Source organism: Euprymna scolopes, chromosome 15 (assembly GCF_053919585.1).
Source record: "Euprymna scolopes isolate OS-2025 chromosome 15, ASM5391958v1, whole genome shotgun sequence".
Classification (NCBI taxonomy): domain Eukaryota; kingdom Metazoa; phylum Mollusca; class Cephalopoda; order Sepiida; family Sepiolidae; genus Euprymna; species Euprymna scolopes.
This window is the reverse complement of record NC_136496.1, coordinates 86,901,210-86,928,739: the sequence shown is the minus strand read 5'-3', so window position 1 is coordinate 86,928,739 and position 27,530 is coordinate 86,901,210. Positions and strand designations below refer to the sequence as shown.

The following is a 27,530-nucleotide window of genomic DNA, read 5'->3' as shown; positions in this document are numbered from 1 at the left end:
TATATATATTGCTATATATATATATGGCTATATATATATTGCTATATATATATATGGCTATATATATATATGGCTATATATATAGGCTATATATATATATGGCTATATATATATATGGCTATATATATATGGCTATATATGGCTATATATATATGGTTATATATATATATATGGCTATATATATATATATGGCTATATATATATATATATATATATATATGGCTATATATATATATATATATATATATATATGGCTATATATATATATATATATATATGGCTATATATATATATATATGGCTATATATATATATATATATATATGGCTATATATATATATATATATGGCTATATATATATATATATATATATGGCTATATATATATATATATATATATATATATATATATATATATATATATAAGTAGATTGTAGTTTGCTTGAAGCATTGTTGAAGAAAATTATAAGGTAAAATTAAAAGCCAAGAACAATGCGGGATTTTTTTTTTATATAGAGTAAAATTAAATGAAAACAAAAGAAATAAATTTCTTTTTTTTGTTGTTTTTTTTTTCTTTCTCACACAAATTTTAACTCTAAACAACAGTAATTTTTTTTTCTGTTGTATTCAATGGTGTTATAAATCTCAATATATTTCAGACCTATTAGTCCTTTTTCGAGAGAAGACAGCGGAAAAAAAATTACTGTTGTTTAGAGTTAAAATTTGTGTGAAAAAGAAAAAACAAACAACAAAAAAAAGAAATTTATTTCTTTTGTTTTCATTTAATTTTACTCTATATAAAAAAAATCTCGCATTGTTCTTGGCTTTTAATTTTACCTTATAATATATATATATATATATATATATATATTATATATATATTATATATATATATATATTCATGGCTGTATATATATATATATATATATATATATTCATGGCTATATATATATATATATATATATATATATATATATATATATATTCATATAGGGATGTTTATTCATAAAAAACGCAAGAAACTCACGAGAGAAAATATACATTTATCATAAAGTGTCGTTATAGTATATTAAGCATGGAGAAAAAACAAACAAAACAAAACAAACAAACAAACAAAAAGAAAAAGGAGAAATACTATATATATCTAAATGTACGCGTAATCTATGTAGAATGATAGAATCTCCTAGAGGCTAAGGCATATTCAAAGCTAAGGGACATGCCTTCTATTTACAATCGTAATTTTACCCGCATTTACACACGAGATCCACACGTTGTAGCAGTCTATGTAGCAAAGAAAACCAAGACAAAATATACCTCGTACTAATTTTCTTTCGTGTAACAATAAGAGGCCTCTTCAAACGAACATAAATGGCCTCCAAGATCTTCAGGTGAAAGTCCGGATGTTCACGAACGAAAATGGTAAATGTGTGTATGTCTCCTGACGAAGACTTGTGGTCCTTACCGACCACTTGTCTGAAACATTAGCATGTTCAGTGTACCGATAGCAGTGTCAGAAACCTATCTTAAGAATGCGTGAAAAAAATTGAATAATTCGACCTCCTATTTTTACAAGCTTATAACTACTTGAAAAATGTAATTCAAACCTTAATATTTTTTTCAATAAAAGGAGCAACGACCAAATTAAAAAAAAAATAACAGGTTTAATAGCAAATTATGCAATATTTGTTTTTCTTTTTAATCGGTTTTCTTTAAAAAAGATTTCAAGAAAATCAACGAAATTTTACTTACTTCGTCTTAAATCGATATAAACTCGAAAAATCACTTACCTATAAAAATACTATTGAATGTTTAATTCCATTCTTCATTGTTCAGCATTTATCCATATATTTTAAATTACATTTATTTTTTTAATAAAATAATTTTTTAAACGACTGTTTGAAAAAAGCGCGATGACGCAAGCATTTTTACGCCTGTATCGAAAAACCGGAAGTAGCCGTTTGTCCTTGTTTAGAAGTACGAATGTACAGAAGGCAATAAAATCCACACGTTCGCGTTAGCCGTCTAGCCTTGTGCCTGTAGAAATATGTGTTCCCATAGTTGTAAAATAGTCAAATTTTGCCTTAAAAAAATAACACTCGAGGATTTTTTTTCTTTTCTCAAAGAAATACATAATTTTTTTATTTATTATATTTTCATTCTTCTTTATCGAGTGAAATTTTTTTTAAATATCTAAAAAAAAGAAAACATTGAATGAAATAGAAAAAAATGTCCCCAGCATCCAATATTGACTGGAAAATTCTAAACATAAAATAAGCTTCCACTTAAAAAGGTCCTGGATATGACCTTAAACTATATCCGATGGTGAGGGCCCCAGCTTGCAGGCCTTAGGGAGTGTGGAGCCACCCTTTAATTGCCATTGCTCCCAGGTCCACTCTGACTCGGAGTGGTAGCATCTGTTAGGGTCCCAACTATGGGTTAAATAGATTACGACTTAAAAAACAAATATACTATATTAAAAATATCGTTCTTCAAAATCACCAGATTCGGCATTAAATAACCTGAAAAGGGTTGATATGCCGTAAAACAAAACAACCAACCAACAAATCCCCTTAAAAAAATCAACGTGGTTTTAGAAAAAAAGAAGGATTTACACTTTGGATTTTACAAGTAAATTTGCAAAGAACACTTTTGTTTTTGTTTTAAATTTGAATATTTATTGATTTTTTATCTTCAATTTGTGATATATAAAACTTTGGTACGTAAATTAATGATTTAAATTTTAATAGACATTTCAAGGGGGGTGAATTTAACAAAAACCGTTTGTCTAAAGTATTAAATTTGGTTTATTGGAAAGAGCATAAAATTTCACATTGACCCTGAAAATATCCTAAAAATTGAACCAATAGAAAAATTTTGATAGATTTAAAGTTTAAACATTGAAAAATATTTAGCTCATAAAATTCGATTGATTTCATTACGTAAAAAAATAGCTGCCTGAACGCACGCAGGCAATTTGTAAACACTGTTTTTTAAAAATAAAGTAATAATATTTCTATTATGTTTTAAACAACTTTAATAGTTTATTTTGGAAGTATATTTCATAAAGAAAATAAACAACCCACTTAAAAAACAGAAAAATTACGAGTTTTGTATATTTTATTCGCAGTTTTGTGTTAGGGGTGTCAAAAATCCTAGTGTAGCGACTATGTAATATTTTTCTATACAAATAAAAATATTATGTTTTGCTCTTTTTTATTGAACACTTAATATGCTATATAGCACCTTTAATAAAATTAAAGTTGAGCCTCATTTAGGAAGAAGCGGTCAACTTTAGCGAAAACGCATAATTCTAACTTCCTGTTGTTGCTCTGTCTGGCTATCAATTATGAAGTCTACCGAAAATAGCATTGATAGGTATTTATTTTCCTTCTGATTGCGTATCAGTTGTCGGTGGTATGGAAGAAATAATGCTCACCTCCTAAGCCAAGGGTGATTTTGTTGACTGGGTTCGAGTCTCTCGGCCAGCAGTAATTATTAATTTCTACACTGATCATTGCATAAGCATGAAAAACTAGAGTTTGTGTGTATAAAAAAAATAGTGTTTGTATGTATAAAAAATTGTTGATATTACTGTAAAATATTATATATATAAGTGACCTTGTCTGTCTATGTGCGGAACGGTCTCAACCAAACTATTCTGTCGACTTATATAGTTTACAGACTTGAAACTTGATATATAGGGGATGGACTGGTGAAACAAATTTGATTTATTTTAGTCGGTAAAAATAGCTGCTAAAGATGAAAACAAAACATTGGACGTATTTTTATTGCAATTAATTATCAAATGTAATCGACTTTCCGAGGCAAATATTCATCTTGACGGTTGCAATCAACGGACGCCAGAAAAAAGAACTGATACAAAATAGATTTCAATCTTTATATTACAGCATACTAGAAGACATATTACCACTCGATGGTTTCACACTGTAAATCGAGTGTAATTTTTTTTGTAAAATTATTTACATTTCGTGAAACATACTGAATAGCTTATGAATAAATTGTTGACAGCTGAAAGGCTGAAAGTCAACCAAAAATGGTGGAAAAGAAAAGAAGAGGAAATAGTTATCCGAACGAACAGATAGAGAGAGAGAGAGAGAGAGAGAGAGAGAGAGAGAGAGAGAGAGAGAGAGAGAGAGAAAGAGAGTAGCTTACATAAGCTGGTATAATTTTCATGTTTGACTGTTTCGTATATCTATTTACTAATGTACAAGAAAACTGCCAAATAGAAAATCGTTGCTGGCTTTAAAATGCTTAGCAGATCCCAGTGTATTAAAAGATTGAAAGCTTTAGAATCTGTTTACATACAACAATTTTATACATAAATACGCAGCATTGCCTTAACAACATCAGTTACAGTTGTACGACGATTTAATGCAATTAATAGTTAATGACGAAGCGATGCCTCAATAATCACACTTAACTTTCAAAGTTCTATATATTGAATAATAAAATGAAGTAATATAAAACGACGACGTAATTATAAAGAAAAAGGCGAAACTAAAAATGACAGTAAAACAATTCCAGGGCAACACCGGCTAGATACTACTAATAGTGATTAGTATTTATAGAATATTCGGAAAAGTTGAAACAAACAAACGGATATCTGTTGTAAATCGTAATGACACACTTCTTAGATTTATTTCTCACGTTACAAACTGCTACTATTTAACCGCGTGATGACATTGAAAGTTTACATAAGTGACACAAAAAAGCAAGAAAAAAAAAAAAAAGAAGGTCGTGTATTTAATGTTATAGCGTGCTTAAGGTTATACCCAACTTGCCTTAAAGTTAAGCTAACAAAAAACAATCCGAAATTAACATTTTCATTGTATTATACATCGACGACAATACAGCTTCCGTAGGTGTGCTTTGTATCAGTCAGAGATACGTCCTGGACAATCAGTCCGACATTGGCTTTGTTGCTGTAGGATTGAGGCATGGTCCGATTCAGTCCAGGGCAGTCATCCTCGCAGGCTTTACTTTCTCTCTGAAAAAAGAGTTTATTGCCAGTCGCCTGAGGTACCCCAACCGTGGAATTCCAACAGAGTTACGTAAAGATTTTTTTTTTATGTAGGTCAGAGTGTATTTCACCTACTGCGCTGGTTTTCAGAAGTTTATCTGATATTATGTCGAATTTCCTGCAGAGGAGGTAAATAAATATATCACTGACAAATATCAGAATGATATAAACGCACATGTAAGTTAAAAAAAAAAAAAAAGAAAGAAAAAGAAATGGGAAAGTTTATAATAGTGATATCGTATACACTTATGTATATTAACGGGGCGTTTTTGTTTTACGGTATATCACCCCATTTTTTTTTTTTGTAAAAAAGAAACTTTTATACTCCATGTTCTTAATATCCTCAAATATGTTTTCTTTTGTAAAAGAGGTTTATCACTAAATAGAAAAATGAGTTTTGCAAAAAAACAAAAACAAAAAACAACAACAAAACACAACAAAAAAAAGTTAAAAAAAAAGAAAAAAAAAAAGAAACAACAACGACGAAAAAAACATGGTCAGCCAGTCATGTGCAGCGCAGAGTCACCTACTTTTGTGAGTTCTTTCTAAGCATGCGTCGGATTAGAGTTAGGTCAAAGTTACGTTTGATTAAGGTTAGAGTTAGGTTTAGACTGTACAGAAATGCAGAATCAACGCCACGGCGGAGGGCATCGCAGAATGGTAGACAGTTATTTGTGTGACTTATGTGGAGGTAAAACTATAACGGAAACAATCATTTTATGTAAATACATTATGTCATTCCTTTTTACTGGACTTAAGAAGTGTCAATTCAGAAAAGGTGTGGTTGGAGATTGCACAACCCTTGCCTCATAATTACATGCGCAACTATCCTTACTGACTTTCGAGATTGAACAGAGACGATGACTTAATGACTGACGAATTAATCCCATCCTGCTGAGTAAATGGTTTTACAAAAGATCTGAAATATATCGAAATTAATTTTGTAAGCATATTCCATTTAATGTACAGATAAATCCTTGGCAAGTATTGCAACAGCTCAAATTCAGGTCGCACTAGTGAATGTCAAAGGCAGTTTAGTGCTGAGCCCGTGTGGCGGACACGTGTTGATTAATGCATATGATAATTCAGATGTAGAGAAAATATATTTGGATTGCGAACCTATTGAGGCTGTCCAGTAAAGTTGTTACTTTTGTAATACGAGGTACCTTCAATAAGTTTCCAGACTTTAGTTGTATGGGCACTTTTATTGATAGTACAAACATGAAACTCTAGTCCCTTTCGAAGTGATCTCCTCTGGTTGCAATGCACTTGTTGTACCATTCCAACAACTTTTGGAAAGCTCCATGGAAGTCCTCTTGTGTTAGCGTGTCAATAACCCTCATCGCAGCCTCTTTCATCTCTTCAATTGTCTCATAATGGCAGCCTCTAAGATTTTCTCTGAGCTTAGGGAATAACCAAAAGTCACAGGTCTGAACTATAGGAAGGGTAAGGAACTGTCTTGATGTCCATATTGGTCAAATAGTCTGTGGCAAGGATGGGGTTGTGAGCTGGTACATTGTGACAAACTTTGCACAAATCTTCATCTTCAGTTCTCCGTGAATAATTGTCTGTACAGTTCCCGCACTGACAGTAAACTGTCCACTTATTGTCTCTATAGACACACGACGGTCCTTATCCATGAAATTCTTTATTTGGCCAATCAACTCTAGTGTTCTGACTTTTTTTAAACTCCTCCCACGCCTCTCATCATCCCTCACAGACTCCCTGCCTTCCTTGAATATGTTATCCCACTCAAAAATTGGTGCTCGATTCATACAAGATCATCTGAGACATTCTATACATTTCTGTGACATGTTTTCCAAGTTCTAAACATAATTTTATTGCATATCTTTCTTCTAAAGTATCCTCACGTCCAGATTGTATTTTTGATATTCACCAGCTGTGACAACCAGGCTTTAGTAGGGTATATTTCAATTCCTGCTATAGCTGTGTATTTGAACCTGAAATCATAAAAATTGGCCACTCATAAGATGTATAGCAATAATATACTGGATTTTCAAGAGTCTACGGTAATTTTAAATGCCTGTTCAAAAATGCCTGGAAACTTATTTATAGCACCTTTTACTATTGGAGCACACAGTGTATGATTGCTAGAGGAAGGAATAGATGGAGTAAGTACAGGGAACTTCTGCCATTATCAACCAACAGAGTGTTACCAACGTCGAGGAAGGAAAGTTTCTCTCAGACATGTTCATGCAGTGTGATGATCTATGGAAGTGAAACCTGGTCATTGAGAGTTAAGAGCACGCGTTATATCGCGAGAAATGATGTGGGAATTATACAATGGAGGTATAATGTGAGTCTTAATGACATGGTAAGATCTGATGACTTTAGAGGAAGATCAAATCCGGACAGTGTAAGGTGATGCGTGCAGAAAGCTTTGCTGGTATGTTTATGATGAAAAAAATGGATGAGATCTATTGAATTAATAAATGTAGAAGAGTTCAGAAAGGAAAGCAATGGAAAAAATGGTAAGAATGGATTTGAGCAAAAGAGGAGTAAATAAAGACTTGGCCAGAGATAGATTAGTTTGGAAATCAATTTCTAAAGGTCGTCCAACGCATGCCAACGTATAAGACGAAAGTTAAATCGATGACAATGACGATGGTGATGGTGATGATGATATTTATTATAATGATGGTGTGGTGGTGGTGATGGTTGTGCTGGTAGTGGTGTTGATGGTGATGATACTGGTAGTGATGATTATGATGGTGGTGGTGGCGGTGGTGGTTGTGATGGTGATGATGATGGTGGTGATGATAATGATGGTGGTGGCGATGCTGCAGATGGCGGTGGTGATGATGATGCTGATGGTGATGGTAGTGATGATGATGATGATGATGATGTGGATGATGATACCCTATCTGGCTATTTATATACGTCGGTCCGCCAGCTTCTGCTAACCATCCCATGCCCGCTAACACGCCAGCCCATCAATCAGCTGCAGCTACGATATAGTTCATGAAATACTCTATATTTGAAGTTAATCTGATTTTAAATGAACCGCATTCAAAGAATGCTAAAAATAAACAGGCAAGTAGCTCACTGAGAGGTTTACCCATAGGGAGCCCGAAAAAATATATTCACATACAAAGCAAACTATGCACAGTTTAGACACGACCGGTTGTAATCGTAACTCTCGGCACTGATGATCCCGAAAGGATGAAACACTAGTGCCTATAGGTATTAAAAATAATTCTCGCTAGTTCCAGCCACTCTGATTGGTCATAGACGAAGAAACACGTGTCAGTGGATAATTATATTTTAACATATATATATATATATATATATATATATATATATATATATATATATATATATATATATATATATATATATATATATAGTGAAATCAAAGGAGATGCAATGTTTACCTGATATAAGCAATGGTAAACTTCGATCTGATATAAATACCAAGTATTTATATATAGATATTTTAATCCCAACCTAATAAAAAAGCTCAATACACAAATAATAGAGAGTAGAGTTTATTATAAGAGAAAAGAAATTAAAACTGTAAGTTGAAATTTAAAATCAAATTTATTGTTCAACTGAATACTTCAAAAAAACAATTCACATGTTGTAAATTGTTTTTTTGAAGTATTCAGTCGAACAATAAATTTGATTGTAAATTTCAACTTAAAGTTTTCATTTCTTTTCTCTCTTTATATATATATATATATATATATATATATATATATATATATATATATATATATATATATATATATATATATATATATATATATATATATATACGGGTTGGAAACGCCTTGTGAATTTTGTGATCAATTTTAAACAGTTTTGCAAATTAAAAAATATCAAAATGGTGGTTTCAGTTGTTTTATTTATGGTTGTTTTTGTCTTGAGTTAATTTTTTTTTTTATTTCCGATCAGATAATATTCGTAAGTAAAGTTGAAATGACGCGTCCATCAGATTTTCAATAAGGGCACATTGTTGGTAGCTGTATGGCTGTTTCTATTGTAACAGAAGTGGTCGAGATGGTGGTCATATCAAGAGGAACTGTCTCAAAAGTGATGGCAGCATATGAAAAAGATGGGAAACATTCTCTTCTAAAAAAAAAAAAAAAAAAAAATCCTGGAAGAAAGTCGAACGCTGTCTGAAAGATATTGTAAAACCTTTTTAAAGATTGTGAAGAAAAAGCACAAAGCCATGACATCCCAAATCACAGAAGAGCCTAACAATCATTTGGATAATGCAGTTTCAACAAAATATTGTTCTACTCAATCATGGCTGAAAGAACGAAAGCATGCTACATCATTGGATTAAATAAACGGTTCAATTCGAAATTCCGTAGAGATTCCCGAGTTCGACAAAAAGGTTCCCAAGTTCGACAAGATATACCTGAAGAGGATCAAAGGTTATATCGATTGAAACGTCGTGAAAAGGTTAAAACAGCAATCCGAAGAATCCAGATAATACGAATAACCAATTCTCATCTTAAAAATCCAGAAACGTCAGACCGAAAAATATTTAATTAGTGCTGATCCTGGTGAGACCTAAGGGGAGTATACATAATGTCATAATTATCGTTGGTAGACTGGTTAGCATGTTGAGAATCAGGAGCAGCTGAGAGATAACGGTGATTAAGTGGTTAACGACACGAGCTCACAACCTGAATAGACAAGTTCGAATCCAGTCCGTTCCACAGAAACATTTTCACTTAGGGATGTTGACAACCTTCACGTGATCCCTCGCATAAGTACCCGATGTCTTTCCAAAAGTAATTCTAATCCGAAAGACATCGGGGGAAACAAATGCTAACAATAATCATGTGATACAAACTAAATGAATGCACGCTCTTCTTCTTCTTCTTCTTCTTCTTCTTCTTCTTCTTCTTCTTCTACAACAACAACAACAACAACAACAACAACAACAACTCATCATCAGCAGCAGCTGAGGGGCCGATATGTATATGCATGTCGCGAGCACAAATAGCAAAACCTTGCGATAATACGCACTTTACCGAAGATTTCTGTACATAGTATGTGTGTAAGGCTTGTACACATTCTCCATTGTAATAGTTATACGTCAAACGAAGGCTTGTCAACACAAGAAGGTAATTTAAGGCTTGAATCGGTTTTATTGTTTAAGCACGACCAATTAAGGCACGAAAAATGGGCCATGCTGGTTTTCTATTCGTGTGATAGTTCGAAACGACAAATTAAGGCACGACAGCTTTTATTATTTATGTACGGCAAAGTAAGGCACGGTACGGTAAATGCCTCTTGCTGTTTTGTTTTCCTTAAACATTTTTGTAAAAAATAAACACGTTTTTTTTTTTCAGACTTAGTGCGTGTCAAATACAAAAAGAAAAGTTTTTGTTTAGTTTTTCTTTTTAATTCGTAAATGTTTTTTTGTTTTTGTTTTTATAGGAAATGTTATTTTTTTTTAATAGTAAACTAAGGAAAAATAACAATGAAAACTAAATATATCAGCAGATTATTCAATTCCTGCAAATCCCAGCACGCCAATAAATTGAAAAAAAATCTTGCTTATTTTTTTACAAAGTTCGTCTAAATTAAAATCGGTTGCTCCTTGTTTTTGACATGGGAGTTCCAGATTGCCCGCATAACGTGTCTAGATATCACACGAATAGAGAATCAACAGAAGTCATTTGTCGTGCCTTAATTTGTTGTGCCTAACTAATAAAACACGTTTTGAGTTGAAGATTAAAACGCAAAAGTGAATTATTACGTTTCTTTTGTTCGCAAAACTTAAACAAGACAAAAACTAAAAACAAAAGCGGTAATTTTCGCTCGCGCATTTGTTATATGAAAAAAAAACCCCCCCAAAAACGGACATTGTGTACACACATCGAATGGCCGGTTAGTAAATATTTCTCGGTTGCAATGGGAGTGTCGATTGTGGAATGGATGACGATTCGACGCTGGCATATTTGATGATTAAAATTGGAGTGGTTTCCAACATCAATAAGGACAACATGCTCCATGAGCGGAGGTTATCTCTTTTGATTTAGATTTGCCATGTATTTTTCTGTAAAACTAAAATACTAACAAAAGGCCTAGTTGTATGGTCAGGTTCTGCCGGGGAAGGAGGATGCCTGGTATTAATGGTAAGGGTCCCGAAAACTTACTTGATAATAAAGCTAATCTGATGAAGGCTCCGTTGAAAGAAGCGCCAATGCTATTTTGTTTCAGTGGTTGCAGCTATTAAAGATAATTAAATCTTTCATAATGCATTTCGGTTTCTTCGTAAACAAGAAAAATAGTGATACAACAATTTAAAAAGAAGGAAAAACAAACAAACTAGTAAATAAAGTTTTAGTTAAATCTATTTTTAAGCAACGATGACCATCAGCGATGAAAACACCGACTTACATTTTCTTATAAAATAAATCAAGAATTTATTTCATCGCAAGAAATATAATTTAAGAATAAAAATCAATTTTATTAAAATCTAATTGCATCTATCATAAGTCTTTATAATTTCTTTTTTTTTGGGGGGGGGGTTCTTTTATAAATTACGCTGTTTGTTTGAAAGTTAATTATAATATCATTTGGTCATTAAATTGTTAATTAATCCAAATAGTTATAGAACTATAACTAATTTTTAAAAGGTTTCCGGTCAATTTGCCATTTTTGTTCTCGGCACCAAAACCAACAGAGTATATGTCATTTCTGAAATGATTTTTCCCTGATGATTTCGATGTAATGCTGGTTTTGTGCAGTTCTACGAGGTCCATCCTCCCAGGCTTTGCCTTCTTCCCTTGAGAAGGGATTAGTTTACTTGTAATCAGATAATGCCCAAACATTTTTTCCACGCCAAAGTGCTCCTTCTTAGGATGGGGGCTCTGGCTCTTCAATCCCACTTTCCGAACCTAGTGTCTAATCTTCCAGGCGTGGGAGGTAAATAAATATCAACAAAATGAAAAAAACAAAAAAAAAAAAACAAAACAAAAAAAACAAAAACAAAAAACAAACAAACAAACAAACAAAAAAACCCGGAGGAGTGAAAGCACTAACCAGACCTCCGATGAATTTAGTGCAAAGAGGATTAGGACCTTGAGGAGTCTTACTGCCACTCAAATTCCAGTGAAGACCAATGGTCGCTGCCAACCAGAAATCAATGGTAAGCGGATGTTGCGATAACGCAAATTCTTTTGCAAAGGTTATCGGAAGAAATAGAGAGTACTGGAAATCTGGGGAGACTTGTTGTCACTCAGACTCCAGAGAATATCACAAGTTGTTCTCAAAGAGCATTTTTTAATGATGATGGCTTGTGTGACTACTTCATAATTAAATCTCGTAATAGAATTCTAATTCACTACTTTTCTTTTTGTTAATGACGAGTTCGAAAGGGCAAACATAATGTGAAAAAAAAATTGTGTAAAAGCGATAAATATGATTTTATGCAGTTTTTTTAAAAAAAATAATATTAAATAAGGAATGCTTTCGACTTAAAATCTATTTTGTACAAAGCATGTAATCCGGGGGGAAAAATACACCTTTGGAATGTGTAAATATGACTTGTTCCCCTATTAAATACTAAATTAATCATTATTGATGTTATAGAGCACTGTCGTAAATAATCTAACCTGTTACTTAATTGGCTGTAAATGTTAGGTTCGCTGTTTGCTTGTAAACAAGCGGCTTGGCCACTATTTTTTTTTACAGACCTGGATTACACACATTTTGGATTTTGACTTTGGATCATTTTGTCAACTTTTTAAATGGTCTTGAAATTACTTAACCACTCAATATCATTTCATCTTGTTTTTTAATCTTTGATTTTTAATTCACTTTTTTATTTTTCATCTCTTTTTCTCCATTTCATGAACTACTTTTTTTTACATATATAACTAGTTTTCATATGATGCTGTTTCAATTTATGCTATAACATTCCTTTTATCTGATGAGAAGAACACATTGCTTTAAAACTCCGCGGATTAAAGAAATTTTAATATTTCTTGTTTGAGTATTCTGCCGAACAATAAATTTATGTAAAATATAATTTACAGCCTTAAATTGTGTTCTTTCTCTCCCGCTTCCTCTCTCTCTCTCTGTCTGTCTCTCTCTCTCTCTCTCTCTCACTATATATATATATATATATATATATATATTTTTTTTTTTTATTACATTTTCACTCCAAACAAGGCTACTTGCCACTTTGTTGTAGGGGGCTACTATCAGGGTCATAGGCATCAGGGGTACTGCGTAGGGAGTTGGGCAGCAAGATGTCGGTTCACGTTGGGATGTGTCGGGAGTGGGGAAAACGGCGTTCATTGCCCTAGTCAGGAAACAAGATCGACCACTGAAGGTCTGCCGACTCCCTGTGATTCGACCTTTAGGCCTAGCTAATAGGCAAAGGAGTATGGAAGCCGGGCGATAGACACTGCCTATCTACTCCTTTTATATATATATATATATATATATATATATATATATATATATATATATATATATATATATATATATATATACTAGCATGGGTGCCCGGCGTTGCCCCGGTGTTTAGAGGTGTATGCTGAGGAAAAAAAAAAGTCAATTTTAAAAAATTTCACCTCCATTATGACCCCTTAGAATTTATTGTTTTCGACTCAAATCAAGTTATTAAGTTAGATACATGTCCAAGGAATCTTTATTTAAAATTTCAAGTGTTTAGACCCAAAATTGCCGTAGGAGTTTGGTAGAGTTCTCAAAGGTCAAATCGTTGAACTTTGACCCCTTAAAAGCTAAATTTCTGGCCGAAAACCGATCACATAGATTTTCCCAAATCTCAGTACCATGTATATCAAATTTCGAGTCTGTAGACTAAAAATTGACAGAGTTATTGCGTAGGGAAATATACATAGACACGCACGACACACAGACGCGTTCACTTTTATAGATATATAGATAGATATAAAGATCATGACATTAAGAATTTTTAAACTTAAAATCGATTAGTATTTAATAGGGGAAATATATACATATTGCCTATGAATAAACTGTTTATCTCTTTAAACTTATCATGTACCTTTTCTATTAATATAATAATTGAAAAAAAATACTGTGTCGTTAGAACGAACATGTGGAAAAATCGATTTTACTTGCTTAAAAATAACAGTACATATTTTTAACCATATATTTTTCAAATATAATTTTTATTTGGAAGGGGTAATTCTATTTAAAATATGCCCCCCTCAAGAACTGTCCTAAAGTCTAATATCAAACGATGTTATTCTATCATTACCGAAGCTTCCAAACTTGTAAAAAAAAATTCCTAATTTTCCGGTGCTTAATTTCCCGAAATTAATTTTAAAAGAGGCATTAAGCATCCATTAATATTCTTCAAATGTCATTTATTGTAATATTTTAAATAGGTTTTAAGAGTCATAATACAGACTGGAACGATAAAGTTGTCGTCCTAAAGAAAACAACTTTGCAGCTCTATTTTAAAACTTTTATTGGAAAAATAAATTTAAGTAACTTGATTATGTCGTAGAGATCACCTCTATTCAATGTAGTCGGCTTCAGCCTCAATTACCGCTTCGATAGGGTCCGGAACTGGGAGCATGCCTTTTTCACAAGCGCCGGTGGGAGTTCGGCAAATACTCGGCGGTTGGATCATATTGGTGATGTTCTCAACGTATGATCAAACAAAGTAGTCCAGCGGGTTCAGGTCGGGAGAGCAATGGTTAGGGTTAGGGTTAGGAGGGGAGAGGCAGTGAGAGAAGGGTACAAAGTCGTAGCACTCCTTCTGAAGCCAAGCCTGGGTCTCTTTGGACGTGTGGACCGGCGCCGAGTTCTGCTGCCACACCCAGGATCTGCCAGCGGGCACCTGATGTCATCAGGGGATCATCAAACTTTAAGCACATCCAGGTACACTTTGGTGTTGACTTTCAAGCTGAATTCAAAGGTGTGAGGTGACATGACGTGCCCCCCCCCTTGAAACCGCAGCAAATACCAAAAACGGCGCTGGAAACTTCGTTTTTCATCATCCTGGGCACTTCCCTGTTATTCGTGGAAATCCAGCGATGCGTTTTGAGGGTGCTGGCAATGGTCCTGTTGTCATAACTTGGATCGGTAGAAAGCATGAGTTGTACACACGCGCGTCTCCGATCTTGCTCGTAGAACATTGTGTCACTTTCAGTCATGATAGAAGGCTGCTATCACTCTTGGATACACAACTGGCCAACTAGTAGATGGTCCACATAAAGAAGGAAACCGGTTTTCATCAAACGGAAATGGAATCATGTCACCTTTTCTAGGGCTGTATTAGCACATCTTCCTATTTGAATATTCAATTTGTCATGAATTTGATCCCTAGTCATTCAGACACTAATTAAACAAGATTCTCTGAATTTTAATTTCTTATAAAGACCATTTAATCTTAAGCATTATATTTAAAAAAAAAAAATCTAGAATCAAAATAATTTAATGAATGTTGATCAAAATTGGAAAAAGGGTTCTATACATAAGGTTTGCATCATCATATATTAATTTCAATCTTTGTAAGATATTATTCATTCAGCAAACAAAATGTTTTGAATTATGTATTTATGTCAACTGACCGCTTTTTTTTTCAATTCACTAAACAGAGCGCAACATTAATCGCTGCATAGTAAATAAACAAAAATAGATGTCGTTTAAAAAAACCCCAAAAAAAAAAAACCCCAAAAAACAAAGAAAAATTCATATTTTTTAGAAACCCCGAGTATATAAACACAGAAGGTTCACCTAATGGAGAAATAGACCGAATTGAAAGCATTATCCATTGCTTCCAAAAGCGAATTTAAAAATTGTTGTGAAAAAGGTCAAAGAGTATTTCGTTAGTACATCGGATTTGAACGCCATTATGAACCGATATATGCACCTTTGACTGATTACTTTAATTTAGTACTTTTTGCACTTTTTCTTTTACTCTTTAATTTTTTTACAATCCTTGCTGAATCATTTTTACAGTAATAGATGAATAAACTTTGGATTCTGCTTATTTCTACAACTAGCGAACTTTTGTTTTTTGCATCTCTGCTTGGTATCATATATCATATAATTTATGATATACAAAAACACACATATATACGTATATATAAATATATATAATATATGTAATACATATAATATATATAATATATCAAATATATATAATATATATATAATATAAATATACATACATAAACATACATCTTCTCAATAAATTCCCGCTCGCAAACCGGAGCATAATACACGTGGTTCTACCGAAACAAGACGAATCTTTCTATTATCTTTTACTCCTAGGCATTACCTCCACCATAACACCAAAATGAAGAAAAGAAAAAAGAAAGAAAAAAATAACTCACAGATAAGACTTCCTACCCTGATGAGGCTACTTATAAGCGAAATATTGCCCCCCCCCCAAATAAATAAAAAAATAAATAAAAATGATTTTATCATTACATTCGACACTTAAAGGTTTTTCAAATTTTTCATTTAAACTTTATTTAAATATAAGTTTCTTTAAGTGTGCGACCATCTTCTCATTCATATATATATATATATATATATATATATATATATATATATATATATATATGAATATATATATATATATATATATATATATAACATAGATATCATATACATAATACTATATATATATAACATAGATATCATATACATAATACTATATATATATATAACATAGATATCATATACGTAATATTATATATATGTATATAAATATATATAACACTAAAAGTAGCCGTTTTTGTTTGTAAATTTGTTTTTAAGTGCGCGTGTCTTTTAATATGTGGATTATAAACATGTATGTATTATATGTATGCATATACACGTATATATGAGAATGTACTACACCCATACTTATATTTGGTTAAGTGTTAGTTTTATTCATTTAGAACTGCTTTAAAGCTTCAACTCTCATTCATTTTGCGACCAAATTTCCAACAATTTTTATAGTTCATAGGTCACCTTCTCAGCTATATTTTGAAATAAATTTTTTTTTTTCAATTTTCGTTCATTAAAACAAAAGTTATAATAAAATTACTAGTGTTCAAAAGTCTTCAGAATAAGTAAGGAACGTGAGACGGGTTCTTCTTTGGCTGTTGGTTACCATAGAAACTTATTCAACATTGGCGTTTTAGAGATCATTTCTTCTGGTTGGCTGTTGGTTATCATAGCAACTTCTTTGTCGTCGACACCTTCATAAATTATAGCGGGAATGTCGATCGCATGCCATCTTATTTGGGTTATATAGAGAGAATTAATAAAAGTGATGCTTATTGCCGTACTAGAGCTGATAATCTTTCGCTTACGACGTCACTCGTTAATTCTGTTTCTCTTTTTTTTTTGCTGTGCTAGGGCTGATAATCTTTCGCTTACGACGTCGCCCGTTAATTCTGTTTCTCTTTTTTTTGCTGTGCTAGGGCTGATAATCTTTCGCTTACGACGTCGCCCGTTAATTCTGTTTCTCTCTCTTTGTCCCTTCTTTCTGTTTATTTACTTAATAACGTCTTTTATTAGATTTTTTATTTAATCAATTTAAGAAGTTGGTAATAACTTTTTGGGGATTGTTGACAATGCGTATGATATTGAACACGAAGAAGAACATATTATTTCCAAGCAAAGCCTGTATAAACATGGATTACTTAGAAAAATGCGAGCATGAAAAGTGATATGGTTAAGATTATACTTAGAAAAGTAAAAGGACTAGTTGTTAAAACTGGAAAAGAAAAAGACAACATATTCAAGTAAAAAATGCAATAAATTTATAACTTAAAATATTGCAGCATTAAGAATTAAAAAAAAATCAATTTAACATTATATATAAATTCTTAATGCTCCAATATTTTTTACTAGAATATCCTGTCTTTTTCTTTTCCAGATTTTACAACGAGTCCTTGTACCTTTCTAAGTTTAATCTTAACCATAGTACTTTTCATGCTCGCATTTTTCTATGTAATACATATATACGTATGTTATACATATACATAGAGAGAAATAAAAAGGAAGAAACCAAGTTATGTGCTCATAAACGTTTCGTCTTTATTGCGAGACTTCCTCTGGATGAAAGAAATTAAGAAAACAAAACAACAGTACAAATATTTGAAAATATATTTTGATGCAATGAAAACGGAAAAGTCGTTGGAAATTAAAAAAAGGGGGGGCATAGTGTTGTGAAAAAAGTAAGATTTTTTAATAACGTCATATAGCCGTTAATATATTTAAAAAGATATGATTCAATTCATGTTATTTTCGAACGAATATATCCGTTATAATTCAAATATGGACGTGAATCTGAAATCAAATGAGTGTATTTTTGTTATTGAATTTATTGACTGATTGTATGTGTTAATAAATATAGGTGGTGTTTTTTATAGTGTGAAAGAGTTAACCTATGTCTGAAATTAAATTTTGTTCTTTTAATAGACGTTTGTTTATTAATGGCGGTACATTATGGAAATCTCATTGTTTAATTGAGCTTGAATTTGTGATAAGAGCTGATTCAATAAGACTCCGTCGCGGCTTATTTGAAAGGAATTTAATTATATTTTGCTTGTTTGAAGTCAAAAGTATGATTATGCTGCAATGAATGAGAGAATAATGCATCCAGAGAATTGCTATTTCTTATATCTCTTTTATGTTCATTGAGCCTTTTCTCTAATCTACGTTGGGTTTCACCAACGTATATATGATGCCAATTTTGGCAAGGAACAGCGTATATGCTTGCATTGGAAATTGGAAATATATTTTCAAATATTTGCATTGGTGCTTCGTTTTATTAATTCTATTCATCCAGAGAAAGTCTCGCAATAAAGACGAAACGTTGATGAACACATAACTTGGTTTCTTCCTTTTCATTTCTCTATTTCGTTGGAATACTATTTCCATTATTGTAATCACACACACACACACACACACACACACACACACACACACACACACACACACACACACACACACACACACACACACACACACACACACACACACACACACACACACACGATACCATTCTTTTATTTAACCTTCATTTTTTGCATTTGGAAATCGAATTGTTCTGAATTATATATCATTACTTCATATATCTATCTTGCGTAATTTTTTTTTCATACAAACATTAATGGCTTTATAATTATTATTTTTTATATAAATCAAACTGTACATGTATGTATGAGTGTGTCTGTGTATAAACATTTTGACCCTTCTCCTTACTTTGAAATTTACCAAAAATCAGGAAATTAATCAATTTTAAAGAATCTTCCAGTATTTATTAAATAATGATTACGGAATACAATGAATCCATTATTTTTCTTTGAATCTTTGTGGAAATGTATTATTTTGTTTAAACAGAAAACACCTTTACTAAAGTTATGGTTTTCAGTAGTAAAACAAAAATGAATGAATTTATTATTGCTTTTTTATGAAAATAAACCGTCGTAAATTGTAACAATAAAAGAAAAATTAATTTTTTTCACAAATATTATGAAAAAAGCCCCTAAAGTGCGTATTAACGAATTCGGGGTAACTCGAAGAAAAATTAATTTCCCGAACGACTGATATTATCATTGAATTAAGCATTATTTTTTAATATTTTTACACACCAAAAAATTACAATCGCAAAAAATATTTTGTTTTTTTTAAAGATTATATTTCTAGTGTAATTTTTTTATATGTAAGATTCTAATATTTTCCTTGCCCAAATGAATGCGTAATCTTCAGCGTAACATCATTTTGATATAATCTTGGAAAATAAAAAATAATTTGAATTAAAAAGTAGGAACACAGAAAAATAATTAAATTAAAAAAATGGTAAAAATTATACAAGCGTTCACGATAGAAATGTACGGAGGCATGACTGAGAAAACCCGAAAACCAGCAGTCCCTACCTCTCTCTAACTACCTGGCATCATTTTTAGACAGCCTTTGGCTTTCTTACATTTTGGGCTTCGGTAGAACCCATTCTTAAACGATTTCGTTTGTTCTGTTTCTGCGAAGCAAGAATCTCAATTTTGGGAGTGAATTAAGCTTTTTTTGAGGAAACAAGGAGTTTTTTTTAAATTTAATTCGATATCATATGACTGCACTTGATTAATTATCTTTGAAATAGTACCAAAAAACTAATATTAATCTTTCAAAGGATTTTTAAAATTTAACTGAATTTTTAAGTTTCCGAATATCTCCATGAAAACATTTTTCATTATTAATTTTTTTCACGTGTACAAATGTTTTTGTTATTTTGGAAATTAATTTTAGGCTTTAATCTTTCAAATACAATCAAAAAGTAATCAGAAACCAACAAAAAAATTTTGATAACTCTGCATTCAAAACTATGTCCCCTTATCAGTTTTCCGCCATTAATGCCCATACCTATTTCTTATCTATCTGTTGATAGCTCAAACGATAGGGAACTGGGATGGAGCGTTTTAAGTGATAGCACCCAAATCATTTAAAAAAAAAAACTTTTGAAATCACTACTATATATTAGGTACAATATAATATTCAATAAAGAATTGGCTCTGTAATAATAAACACGAAATCTGCATAAATTAAAATATATTTAAGCGTATTTTACGACCGAGCCCCTCATTAGTGTTTGTATTAATAAAGAAAATTATACTATTATACAGATCTACTTCTTATTGAGCACAATTTCATCTGATTAACATCTAGAAAATCATAGCAACACACACACACACACACACACACACACACACACACACATATATATATATATATATATATTATATACATATATATATATATATATCATATACATATATATATATATATATATATATATATATATATATATATATATATATATACACACACACGGAGTGTAACCCAGATATAAGGGCCTTCTTATCCGCCCCCCCCCGGAAACTCTCTTATACCAGGGTTACACTTATATCCGAGGTTCTTATATCCGGGTTACATTGTGTATTAACACAGGCTCTAATTTGGGACCAGAGAAAATCTCTCTTATATCCGTTTTTTTTTATATTCGGGCCTCTTTATTCTGGTTACACTAATATATATATATATATATATATATATATATATATATATATATATATATATATATATATATAAATAAAAATTACAATAAGTTTACCAAGGTAATCAAAATGGTAAACTTAAAATATATTATAAATATTAAAGAGTTAATATTTACAAGTAAAGTAATCTCAACCAGATGTAAAAGCTCAATAAAACCAAAAAGGAAATAGAGCTTATAATATGAACAAATGATTAATAAAACATGTTAAAAGACATCTTGAAAAAGAGTTAAAAAGATATTTAATTTTAAAAAGGAAGCACAAGATAAGTGGATAGTCCTTAATCCGCGGAGTTTCAAAGAAATACTCTCCTTATATATATATATATATATATATATATATATATATATATATATATATATATGAGACGATTCCAACATTTTCCCGATTCCGATAGAATTGCCAATTCCGTACTAAATTCCCGATTCCGATAAAATTACCGATTCCGATTCTCTACAAATCTCTAAATATTTAACTATAAGTTGTTATTTTTCCCGATTAGGGTAAAATCACATATTATAAATGTGCATAAATTTTCTCAAACGTAACACACACACACACACACACACACACACACACACACACACACACACACACACACACACACACACACACAACACACACACACACACACACACACACAGATATATATTTTATATGCTCTGTAATTACATTGAGCTTCATAAATTAAAGGATTGCTATAAATAAAAGGTGAAAAAGAACATTTTCATATAGCCGCAGCCCGCGCAGCCGCACTGATGAGGCTCATCAGTGCGGCTGCGGCTATATGAAAATGTTCTTTTTCACGTGTGGCTGCGGCTATATGAAAATGTTCTTTTTCACCTTTTATTTATAGCAATCCTTTAATTTAAGATACAGTACTGTTTCGCTGTTCTGAGCTGTGGAACAGCGAAACAGTACTATATCTTGATGACTATACATGTGTGTGTGTATGTGGATGATGTGTGCGTGTGTGTGTTAAATACAGATATACAAGTTTGGTAACGATTACTGATTACAGTCATAGTTCCGCATGAGACAAAGCTTGTGCAAACCAGCTTTGTATTAATTACCCACATTTAAACTTTAACTTTTATTTGTTTTTACGAAAAGGTCTAACGAACCAGGTTAAAGAAGATGAAATACACTCGTTTTACAAATTAAATCTTTACTATGAAACGAAAATGAGTTCAAGAAAGAAACCGTAAACCTAAGTTTAAATTTTTTTTTCTTAATTTTTTTTTGTAGAAAGAAATTAATTAACGCTGAATCCGACCCTACTTCCGAATCGCCGTCACCAGAATGGCTGCAACCTGTTGTTTGTCCCAGTAAGGCGTTTAGATGACTCAGGTCATAAAATCGATAACGAACAAACAAACAAACAAACAAACAAATAAATAAATAAATAAATACATAAATAAATAAAAAAAGAACTAAATTGAAAGTTATGAACTTACCTAAAATCAAAGTCGGCTTTAAAAAAAAGAAGTTTTTTTTTTTAGAAATAAATATCCAATATGAGGTAGGGGAGTGTCAGAGATTAAGTAAAAAACACACACGAACTAAAAAAATAAAGCTGCGATCCTTTTATCGTCGACGAAGCAATTAAAAAAAAAAATAATCAGCGAGAAAAAAAAAAAACAAAAAAAACGACCTACACGAAACTATCCTTTGTCCACAATCCCACTAGCATTCTGTAGCAAAATAAATAAAGATATTATTACTAGACTTGCTGACTGCTACCGCTACCACGACCGGACGCGGATATATTGAAAACTAAAGTTTTCATCGACTTCGTTTTTTTTTTTTTTTTTTTTTTTTAGTGGAATAAGTTCAATTTACAAACATCGGGGAGGGGGGGGGGAGAAGATAGGATGTTTCCTTCTCTGTTTTTCCGGAGATGGAAAGCTCGAATGTGTTACCAAGAAGAATAAAAAAAGAGAAAAGAAAAAAGAAAAAAAAAACCGTTTATTACACATAAGAAAGAAAGAAAAAAAGAAATATTTTCTTTCTTTTTTTGTAGGTGTGTGATGTGAACGTCACAATTTCACATGAAAAGGTAGCGGTTGGTTGACAAAAATAGAGACGTGTTTTCCGTTAAAAAAGGCCGATTAAAAAATTGTTGCAAAAAATCATTGCAGTGTTAGAAGCGAAAAGAATAATAACATTCAATAGTTATTTCCTCTGTTCCCTTAAACAACTTTTTTAGTTAACTTAAAACCAAGCCAACCCCAAACTTGTTAACTATATAACAGGCAATATATATATATATATATATATATATATATATATATATATATATATATATATATATATATATATATATATATTTTTACGCAAATATTACGCAAGTTAATTAATTTAAATGAATGTTTAAAAGAATATACAAATTAGCTAGATCTTTTATAATTTCACGACCCATATAACTAAATTGTATTTTCTTTTTAAATAAATAGAAAAAAGGATTTTTTTAATGCACACAAAGAATTTTATATATATATATATATATATATATATATATATATATATATATATATATATATATATATATATATATATATATATATAAATATAATATATATAAAATTCTTTGTGTGCATTGATATTCATTTAAAAAAAATCCTTTTTTCTATTTATTTAAAAAGAAAATACAACTTTGTTATATGGGTCGTGAAATTATAAAAGATCTAGCTAATTTGTATATTCTTTTAAACATTCATTTAAATTAATTAACTTGCGTAATATTTGCGTAAAAATGTCATTGTAAACACAAACCTCTCTCTCTCTCTCTCTCTGTATATATATATATATATATATACGTATATATATATATATATATATATATATATATATATATATATATATATATATATATATTTGTTTAAAAAATGTGCCCACGAAACTCCTCTGTCAGTTTTTGGTCTACAGACATGAAACTTTATATATAGGGTATTCGAACTCTTGCGAAACTTTATATTTGGGGTTTAGCCAGGGAAAAGTGGACAGGAGAGTGAAATAGAGAAAGGGAACATCTGTTCTCGTTGCTGTCAAGGTTGTCTTTACTGACCGACCGTGATCCCCATAGGGGCTGAAGCAGTTATTCCGGGGATAGCTGAGATCAATGCATCTTGCAAGCCGATTTGTTAGTGCGTGACCAAATCGCCTAGCAGGGACTTTTGTTTTCACAAAAGAAAATAAATATGTATTTGTGACTCCTATACTCCTACCAGGGAATGGTAGCGATAGGGCTGCTCAGGCCTTTTTATAGACTAAGATGTGCTTATTCTAGTGCGCTGACTTCTCAAAACCACACCTGGACAAGCAAAACATATGTGCAGTTTTGACATAAAATGATCCCACAACAGTTGATATGCCGTAAAACCCAAACAACTAACCAATCGTCTGTCTTTGTATTCTTTAAATACAATCCGAAAAAAATAATTGAAGATGTACTGGTGTTGTTAAGATAAACGTTTTGACTTTACCCACTTTGAAATGAATTGTTCCCAAATGAAACAGGCGATTAGATTTAGGAGCGTGACATTTTGATTTGTAATATTCAGTTATCCTCTACCTCAGTGGATTGTTTCAAGGCAGCTATATTTCTTTTTCTTTATTAATTGTATGTAAGGGAATTTGAAGCTAATCGCCCCCTCCCCGTAATGAATTTTCAAAAATTTTCTAATTATGTAGACGTCATATGTAAATTATCAAACCTTGTTTGTTTAGCGATGCTAGGAACACACGATGTGCCTTCAATAAGTTTCCAGCCTTTTTCCATATGGGCACTTTAATTGATAGTACACACATGAAACTTTAGTCCCTTAAAAGTAATTACTCTAATTCAAAGGTTGTACCGTTGCAACAACTTCTGGAAGGTCAGATGGGAATCCTCTTGTGTGAGCATTTTAATAACCCTCGTCACAGCCTCTTTCATCTCCTCAATTGTCTCATAACGACAGCCTGTAAGGTTTTCCCTGAGCTTAGGGAATATTCAAAAGTCATAAGGAGCAAGGTTTGGACTATGGGGAGGGTGGGGAACTGTCTTGATGCTCATCTTGGTCAAATAGTCTGTGACAAAAATGGAGTTGTGGACTGCTGCGTCTACACAAATCTTCCGCATCTTCAGCTCCTCACAAATAATTGTGTATACAGTTCTCACACTGACATTAAACTGTACACTTATTATCTCTATAGACACACAGCAGTCCTTATCTATGAAATTCTTTATTTGGCCAATCAACTCTTTGGTTCTGACTTCCTTACTCTTCTAACGCCTGTCATCATCCCTCACAGACTCCATACATTCTTGAATCTCTTATGCCACTCAAAACCTGATGTTCGATTTATGCTAGATGGCCCAAAAGCTATCTGAAGTGTTCAATACGTCTCTGTGTCATCTTTGTTCAAAGTTTAAAACAACATTTTATTGCATATCGTTCTTCTAAAGTGTTCTCACCTCCAGATTGTATTTTTGAATTTCACCAGCTGTGACAATCGTAGGGTGTATTCCAATTCCAGATGTAGCTGTTCATTTGAACCTGAAATCATAAAAATTGGTCAGTTATCTAATAAGATGTATAGAAAGAACATGAATTTTCACGAGTCTACGACAATTTTAAATGCCTGTACAAAAAAAAAAAAAAGTCTGGAAACTTATTGAAGGTACCTCGTAATCTTGCGAAAGTTCACTGTATTTGCTCTTTTCCAGTTTAATTTAGTTGAAACCAAACCAACGTGCTCCTTCTTGGAACTCCTACAACGCGCACGCGCACGCACGTGCACGCACGCGCACGCACGCGCACGCACGCGCACACACACACACACACACACACACGAAACTTATTGAATATTACATGATGAAAAAGTTCAATAAGAAACACATACTTGTCTGTCTTTGGATAAAACATATTATTTACCGACTTGCCAGGAGATTAGACGTAAAATCAAGTGTGATTTTGAGAAGCCAACACGTTAAGTAAGCGCACACTCCTATAAAAGTTATTATTCCGGGTGACTGTATGTCCGTAGTGGCGTGGGGAATCCCGCCCGTCGCTGTCTGATAAGTCAGCAGTTGCATCTGTTTTAAATTACAGTCTGGAAGTTCATCTGTATTGTTGTTAACATGTTAATGTTTAAAGATTAGATTTATCTCATGGTGTCATTATCTCTCCCTCCTCCTTTTTTATCCTCCTTCCTCTCTACACCTTCTGTCTCTGCCTTTGTCTTTCTCTCTGTTTTTTTTTCTTTCTCTCCCCTCTGTTTCTTTTACACTCTACCCCAGTTAATTCCTAATCTATCATTCTGTCATTCTGTTTATATCTGTATTTTATTCACTCTATATTACGGATGTCTATCTGTTTTCCAACAGGTGGGTATTCCGTCTTTGCACGATAACTAAATGGATGACTCGTTCATTTTAATAATAATAATAATAATAATAATAATAATAATAATAATAATAATAATAATAACGATGATAATTTGAAAAAGAAATAAAAAAAAAGAATGGAATTGACTGAAATCGCAAGGGTGGATAAAAAGAGACAACAGATAATAATGAAAACGGCTGAAATATTAAGGTAAACTCTTCAGTGCGGAAACTGCAGGCACTGACCGGATATTTAGAAACTGCTCCAGAAAAAAACACCACGTAGGATCAAGAAAGCTGAAACTGTATAATTGTAAGTTAACCCCCTCAAAGTGTCGGCCTTAACTGACACCACACCAAATAGTTGTGAAGGGTGAAGGAGGATGGAAAGACCGAGGAGAGAAAGCACTAGCCAGACTTCCACTGGAAGAGTGCGAAGAGGACTGGGATCTTATTTCCACCTAAATTCCAATGAAGACCAATGGCTGTTAGCAACGAGAAGTTAATGGTAAACAGTTGTTGTGATAATGCAAATACATTTGCAAAGGTTATCGAAAGAGGTGGGGGGTCATGGAAATTTGGGGAAACTTGCTGTCACTCAAACTCTAGGAAATACCACAGGTTGTTGATAGAAATCTTTGATGAAACCTGTGTGAAAACTTCCAGTGAGTACAACAGATGATGATGGTAATGATAATAATGATGATGATAATAATAATGGTGATGATGATGATGATCATAATAATAATGATGATGATAATGATGATGATGGTAATGATGATGGTAATGATGATGATGATAATAATGATGATGATGATCATAATAATGATGATAATGGTAATGATAATAATGAAGATGATAATGATGATGATGATGGTAATGATAATAATGATGATGATAATAATAATGATGATGATGATGATGATAATGGTAATGATAATAATGATGATGATGATGATGATAATGATGATGATTGTAATGATGATGGTAATGATAATAATGATGATGATAATGATGATGATGATGATGATAATGATGATGGTAATGATGATGATAATGATGATGATGATGATC

At 32.0% G+C, this 27,530-nt stretch overlaps 1 protein-coding gene across 2 annotated transcripts in view; it reads right to left on the bottom strand.

Annotated features, from left to right (window-relative positions):
* Nucleotides 1-26,149, bottom strand: part of LOC145293949 (solute carrier organic anion transporter family member 2A1-like) — a 112,203-nt gene extending 86,054 nt beyond the window's left edge. Inside the window, exon 1 of one of the 2 annotated variants that reach the window (XM_080140815.1) lies at nt 25,973-26,149. The gene's annotated coding sequence lies outside the window, so the exon portion shown is untranslated. Of the gene's footprint in view, nt 1-22,542; nt 23,018-25,972 lie in introns of those variants that run through there. The other variant, XM_080140813.1, reaches the window with a different exon arrangement.
* Between the last annotated feature and the right edge of the window lie 1,381 nt (nt 26,150-27,530).